Raw genomic sequence first — 7,928 nt, 5'->3', positions numbered from 1 at the left:
ATTTTATTTTTTGTTTTTATATTTAACTTAAATTTAAAAAAAAATTAATTTTAATTCCAGGAGAGTTACCAAACAGTGTTATAGTAGTTTCAGGTGTATAATATAGTGACTCAGCAAGTCCATACCTTATTCAGTGCCCATCACGATAAGTGTATTCTTAATCCCCCTCACCTCTTTCACCCTTCCCCCGGACTCACCTCCCCTCTGGTGACCATCCATTACAAAATATTTTAGATTTAAGACATTTCCCTTTTTCTCGTCTTTCATCATAAAGGTGGACATATAATTAGAGATCTATCAAAAATTTATACAATTTCATATCCTTCCTCATGTGATAATTAAGTAAAAACTGTCATCAAATTCGAATATAAATCCCAATTTCAGTGGCAATGATTTCTTACTTAAGTACTATCCCTACCTCAGAAAAAAATTACGATAGAATACTATTAAAAATGGAAATAAGGAAACATCACATTGATTCTTGCACAAGGACCTATACAATGTTATGAAAGCGGTTTTATTGATAACAATTTTACAAAACGTACAAAATATGTCACGTTACATTATTTCTCATGGTAGCCCAAAAAAGTAAAGCAAAGAAGCTAAGTTTTTATCTAATTAAATGGGAGCTGCAAGGGAGGAGCAAGATGGGGGAGAAGTAAAAGACTTAAATATCATCAGGTCCCAGGAATTCAGCTAGAGAGTCATCAAACCATTCTGAATACCTACAAATTCAACCGGAGATCAAGGAGAAGACGACCAGTAATTCTAAGAAGAGAAAACAGACCACTTTCCAAAAGGTAGAACGTGCAGAGAAGTGAATCTGAGGCAACAGATGGGAAGACAGACTGGGGGGGAAGCGCCAGCTCCCAGCAAGAGAGGGAGCAGCAGAGCACAAAAAAGGAACTTTTAGAAGTCCACTCCACTGAGGGATGTCATTGTAGAGGCTAAGGGGTAGGGGGGTGGGGGTGGGGAGATCACTCGTGGGGATAGTATGGTCTCAGCACCCACGGGGTCAAAAAAAAAAGACCAGGGGTGTCTGAGTGTTGCAAAGCTCCCAGGTATAGAGCAGGGAAAGCCGGCTGCAGAGACAGAGCCAAGGAGGGAGAACTAAGCTCAGGGTTACCTTAAACCATGATCCGAGGCATAGTTGGGCCACAACTCTCCAAGCAGGAACCCCACAAGGGGCAGATCAGGGGAGAAAACCCTTCTTCCTCCAAGAGGAGCTGCATAGGAGCACAGTGCTGGAATCAGCTGGGTTTGGAGACTCCAAATGGGGCCATTCCACAGAGATAGAAAAACTCAGTCACAGGATGGGTGAGCTTGGAGTACAGCCAGAGACCAGGGAGACAGAGGCATTAACTGCTTTTCTCTGGGGGTGCACTGAGCAGTAGAGCCCCCAAGCACTCAGCTCCTCCAGGGCCAGAGATTGAGAGACCACCATCTTCATTCTGGTTCTCCAAAGCTATACAGAAAGTGTTCAGGAAACAAAAGCTCCCGAAAGCAAACACGAGCAGATTACTTAGCCTGGCCCCTGGCAAGGGTGGTGCAGTTCCACCTCAGGCAAGGACATCTGAGAATCATGGCAACAGGCCCCTCCCCCAGTAGATGTATAAGAACATCTAGCCAAGAATAAGTCCTCTACTCAATAAGAACTGCAGAACTCCAGAGCTAGGGGAAAGCAACACATAGAATTCATGACTTTTTTACCATGATTCTTTAGTCTTTGAAAGTTAACTTTTTAAATTTTGTTTTTTCCTTTTTCTATTTGTAAAAATTTCCTCCATCTTATTTTAACGTTTTTAAACTATTTTATCTTATCAATACCTTTTAAAAAATCTTTTTAAATTTTCATTGTTATACTCATATTCTATCCCTTCATTGTATTTAACTTTATTTTTTGGATACAGACAGGTTTTTTTTTCTTTAAAATTTTGGAACACAGATTCTTCTAATAGATCAAAATATACCCTAAATCTAGCACATGTCTTTGTTCTAGTCTCCAGCCTGATCACATTCTTTCCTCTTTTTTTCCTCCTTTTTCAAAGAATTTATCATTTCCTGTTTTAGAATCTTTTTAAATTTTCAGCTTTACAGTCATATTCCATCCCTTCATCATATTTACCGTTATTTTGTCTGTTCTATTCACCAGTCTAATATATATAAATTTTTTCTTTTTTCCTTTTTTCCTCCTTTGTTTTCCTCCCAGTTTTGGGTCTCTTCTGACTTGGTTAGTATATAATTTTCTGGGATCACTGCCACCCTTTGTTCGAGAGAACATCTTTTTTATCTGGAAAAAATGACAAGGTGGAAAAACTCACCACAAAAAAAAAAGAGAGAGAGAGAGAGAGAGAACAAGAGGCAGTACCGGTGCCTAGGGATCTACGATACAAACATTAATAATATCTCAGAACTACAGTTCAGAATGATGATTATCAAGGTGCTAGCTTGGCTTGAAAAAAGCATGGAAGACCTCAGAGAATCCCTTTCTGGAGAAAAAAAGCCCTTTCTGGAGGAATACAAGAATGAAAATCTAACTAAGTTGAAATCGAAGAAGAATTTAATGAGGTGTAATAAAAAAATGGAGGCTCTTACTTCTAGGATAAATGAGGCAGAAGAGAGAATTAAGTGATTTAGAAGACCAAATGATAGAGAATAAAGAAGCTGAGAAAAAGACAAACAACTACTGAACCACAAGGGCAGAATTTGAGAGATAAATGATACCATAAAATGAAATAATATTGGGATTATTGGGATCCCAGAAGAAGAAAGAAAGAGAGAGGCAGAAGGTATTTTGGAACAAATTATAGCAGAGAATTAATTTCCCTAATTGGGCAAAGGTACAAGCACCAAAATCCAGGAGGCACAGAGAAGCCACCTCAAAATCAATAAAAATAGGGGGGAAGGGAGTTGGGAGAGAGGGGTGGGGTTATGGACATTGGGGAGGGTATGTGCTATGGTGAGTGCTGTGAAGTGTGTAAACCTGGTGATTCACAGACCCGTACCCCTAGGGATAAAAATATGTTTATAAAAAAAATAAAAATATATTAAAAAAATTAAAAAATCAATAAAAATAGGCCCACACCCTATCATCTAATAGTAAAACTCCCAATTCCCAGTGACAAAGGGAAAATCCTGAAAGCAGCCCAGGACAAGAGGTCGGTAAACTCCAACAGTAAAAATATTAGATTGGAAGCAGACCAAGCTACAGAGATCATGCCAAAAGGACTGGCATGATATAATCAGAGCAATATAATGAGGAAAATATGCAATCAAGAATACTATATCCAGTTAGGCTGTCACTGAAAATAGAAGGAGAGATAAAAAGCTTCCAGGACAAAGACTAAAAGAATTTGCAATCACCAAACCAGCCCTACAGGAAATATTGAAAGGGGTCCTCTAATCAAAGACAGATCCTAAAAGTAACAGACCAGAAAGGAACAAAGACAACATACAGTAACCGTAACCTTACAGGCAATAGTAGGGCACTAAATGTATAGCTTGCAATAGTTACTCTGAATGTAAGTAGGCTAAATGCCCCAGTCAAAAGACACAGGGTATCAGAATGGATTAAAAAAAAAAGAAAAGAACAAGAATGAAAAGACCCATCGTTATGCTGTCTCCAAGAAACTCATTTGAGACCTAAAGACACCTCCAGATTTAAAGTCAGGAGGGGGTGTAAAACAAGTTACCATGCTAATGGACATCAAAAGAAAGCTGGCATAGCAATCCCTACATCAGATAAATTAGATTTTAAGCCAAAGACTATAGTAAGAGATGAGGAAGGACACTATATCTTACTTACAAGGTCTGTCCAAAAAGATCTAACAATTTTAAATATCTATGCCCCTAACATGGGAGCAGCCAATTATATACACCAATTAATAACAAAATCAAAGAAACATATCGATAATAATAAAATAATAGTAGGCAACTTTAACAACCCTTCACTGAAATGGACAGATCATCTAAGGAAAAGATCAACAAGGAAATGAAGCCTTTAAATGACACACTGGACATATGGAAATCACAGTTATATTTAGAACATTCCATCCCAGAATAACAGATTACACATACTTCTCTAGTGCACATGGAACATTCTACAGAATAGATCACATCCTGGGCCACAAATCAGGTCTCAACTGGCATCAAAAGATTGGGATCATTCCCCACATATTTTCAGGCCACAATTCTTTGAAACTAGAACTCAACTACAAGAGGAAAGTTGGAAAAAAAAAACTCAAATACATAGAGGCTAAAGAGAATAATGCTAAAGAATGAATGGGTCAACCAGGAAATTAAAGAATTTAAAAAAAATCATGGAAACAAATGAAAATGAAAACACAACTGTTCTAAATCCTTGGGAAACAACAAAGGGAGTCCTGATAGGAAAGTATATAGCAATACAACTCTTCTCAAGAAACAAGAAAGGTCTCAAGGACACAACCTAACCCTACACCTAAAGGAGCTGGAGAAAGAACAGTAAAGAAAGCCTAAACCCAGCAGGCGAAGAGAAATCATAAAGATCAGAGCAGAAATCAATGAAATGGAAACTAAAACAAACAAACAAACAAACAAACAAAAAAAAAACAGTAGAACAAGTCAACAAAACTAGGAGCTGGTTCTTTGAAAGAACTAATAAGATTGATAAACTCCTGGCCAGACTTATCAAAAAGAAAAGAGAAAGGACCCAAATAAATAAAAACACGAATGAAAGAGGAGAGATCACAACCAACACCAAAGAAATACAAACAATTATAAGAACATATTATGAGCAACTATTCACCAGCAAATTTGACAATCTGGAAGAAATGGATGAATTCCTAGAGACATATAAACTACCACAACTAAACCAGGAAGAAACAGAAAACCTGAACATACCCATAACCAGTAAGGAGACTGAAGCAGTCATTTAAAAAAAAAAAATCTCCCAGCTAACAAGAGCCCAGGGCCACATGGCTTCTAAGGATGTCTACCAAGCATTTAAAGAAGAATTTAGTTTCCTGAAACTATTCCAAAAAACAGAAATGGAAGGAAAACTTCCAAACTCATTTTATGAAACCAGCATTACCTTGATCCCAAAACCAGACAGAGACCCCATCAAAAAGAATTATAGACCAATATCCTTGATGAACATGGATGCAAAATATCTCACCAAAATACTAGCCAATAGGATCCAACAGTACATTAAAAGGATTATTCACCACAACCACGTGGGATTTATTCTTCAGCTGCAGGGTTGGTTCAACATCTGCAAATCAATCAATGTGATACATTAATAAAAGAAAGAACATGAACCATATGATACTTTTAATAGATGCTGAAAAAGCGTCTGACAAAGTACAGCATCCTTTCTTGATCATAACTGTCCACAGTGTAGGGATAGAGGGTACATACCTCAATATCATCAAAGCCATCTATGAAAAACTCACAGCAAATATCCATTCTCAATATCCGTTCTCAGAGAAAAACAGAACTTTTTCTCTAAGGTCAAGAACACAGAAGGGATGTCCACTATCACCACTGCTATTAAACATAATACCAGAAGTACTAACCTCAATAATCAGACAGGAAAAAGAAATTAAAGGCATCCTAATAGGTAAAGAAGAAGTGAAACTCTTGAGTCTTTGCAGATAGGATACTTTATGTGGAAAACCCAAAAGACTCCACTCCAAAACTGCTAGAACTCATACAGGAATTCAGTAAAGTGTCGGGATATAAAATCAGTGCACAGAAATCAGTTGCATTTCTATACACCAACAACAAGACAGAAGAAAGAGAAATTAAAGAGTCAATCCCATTTACAATTGCACCCAAAACCATAAGACACCTAGGAATAAACCTAACCAAAGAGGCAAGGAATCTGTGCTCAGAAAACTATAATGTATTCATGAAAGAAATTGAGGAAGACAAAAAGAAATGGAAAAGTGTTCCATGCGCATGGGTTGGAAAAACAAATATTGTGAATATGTTCATGCTACCTACCTATAGAAATCTACACATTTAATGCATTTTCTATCAAAATACCATCAATTTTTTTTCAAAGAAATGGAATAAATAATCTTAAAATTTATATGGAACCAGAAAAGACCCCAAATAGCTAGAGGAATGTTGAAAAGAAAACTAAAGTTGGCAGAATCACAATTCTGGACTTCAAGCTCTATTACAAACCTATAATCATCAAGACAGTATGGGACTGGCACAAAAACAGACACATAGGTCAATGGAACAGAATAGAGAGCCCAGAAATGGATCCTCAACTCTATGGTCAACTAATCTTTGACAAGGCAGGAAACAACGTTTAATGGAAAAAAGACAGTCTCTTCAACAAATGGTGTTGGGGAAATTGGACTGCCACATGCAGAGGGATGAAGCTGGATCATTTACTTACACCACACACAAAAACAGACTCAAAATGGATGGAATACCTCATTGTGAGACAGAAATCCATCAAAATCTTTGAGAAGAACACAGGTAGCAAAACCTCTTCAACCTCAGCCGCAGCAACTTCTTCCTAGAAACATCAGCAAAGGCAAGGCAAGTGAGGGAAAAAATGAACTATTGGGATTTCATCAAGATCAAAAGCTTTTGCACAGCAAAGGAAACAGTCAACAAAACCAGAAGACAACTGACAGAATGGGAGAAGATATCTGAAAATGACATATCTGATAAAGGACTAGTACCTAAAATCTATAAAGAACTTACCAAACTCAACACCCAAAGAACAAATAATCCAATCAAGAAATGGGCAGAAGACATGAACAGACATTTCTGCAAAGAAGACATCCAGATGGCCATCAGACACATGAAAAAGAACTCAACATCGCTCGGCATCAGGGACATACAAATCAAAACCACAGTAAGATACCATACCATACCAATGAGAATGGCTAAAATTAACAAGTCAGGAAACAATAGATGTTGAAGAGGATGGGGAGAAAGGGGAACCCTCCTACACTGTTGGTGGGAATGCAAGTTGGTGCAGCCACTCTGGAAAACAGTATAGAGGTTCCTCAAAAGGTTTAAAATAGAGCTACCCTATGACTTAGCACTCTCACTCCTGGCTATTTACCCTAACGATACAAATGTAGTAATCTGAAGGGGTACATGCACCCAAATGTCTACAGCAGTAATGTCCACAATAGCCAAACTATGGAAAGATCTGCAAGATCCCTGAAGATCTCTTCTGAACCTTCTCCAGTTTGTGAGGGTCTCCCTCAATACGGAACATCTCCAGAAGTGAACACGACCACCCAGATGCAAGCTGGTGAATAAATCATGTCGTGATATCAGTATTTCTCCAGAGCCCTACAACATATATCTTGATTCTATAAGATTGGATTAACACATTTATGGCAATCCCATCTTACAGCTAATTCCAAGTGCTCCATTAGTCAACAAACGCCTCTGGATCATTTTCCTCTATTGTATGCTGAGTTTGACTTTTGATTTAATCTAGATTGGTATCATAGCAAACTCTCAAACCCCTTACTAATATTACAAATACATTATGTTTGGGGGCACCTGAGTGGCTCAGTTGGTTAACTGTCTCTTTTCAGCTCAGGTCATGATCCCAAGGTCCTGGAATGGAGCCCTGGGTCAGGCTCAGCCTGCCTCTCCCTGTCCCTGTCCCTCCACTTGTGCTCTCTTTCTCTTTCAAATAAATACAATTTTTAAAAAATCTTTAAATCTACATTATGTTTAAGTCATTACCATAAGTTCCCATTAGCTCCTAGCTCCTGATCAAAAACCAGAATAATATTAATTGACCTCTGTGAGGTAAAACACTTCTTTTCAAAAACAGCCCAAAGCATCTGTTTAATAATCTATTAATGAAACTTTGTGGGGTAATGACATCGAGCCCAACAATCTTGTTATCTTTTAAAGTATATCTCACAATATAAACATAACATCACTCCTATTATATT

At 37.7% G+C, this 7,928-nt stretch overlaps 1 pseudogene; it reads right to left on the bottom strand.

Annotated features, from left to right (window-relative positions):
• Positions 1-1,641: 1,641 nt before the first annotated feature.
• Positions 1,642-7,928, bottom strand: part of LOC123946053 — a 97,694-nt pseudogene continuing 91,407 nt past the window's right edge.

Source organism: Meles meles, chromosome 1 (genome assembly GCF_922984935.1).
Source record: "Meles meles chromosome 1, mMelMel3.1 paternal haplotype, whole genome shotgun sequence".
In the NCBI taxonomy this organism is placed as follows: domain Eukaryota; kingdom Metazoa; phylum Chordata; class Mammalia; order Carnivora; family Mustelidae; genus Meles; species Meles meles.
This window is presented reverse-complemented; position numbering and strand designations above follow the sequence as displayed.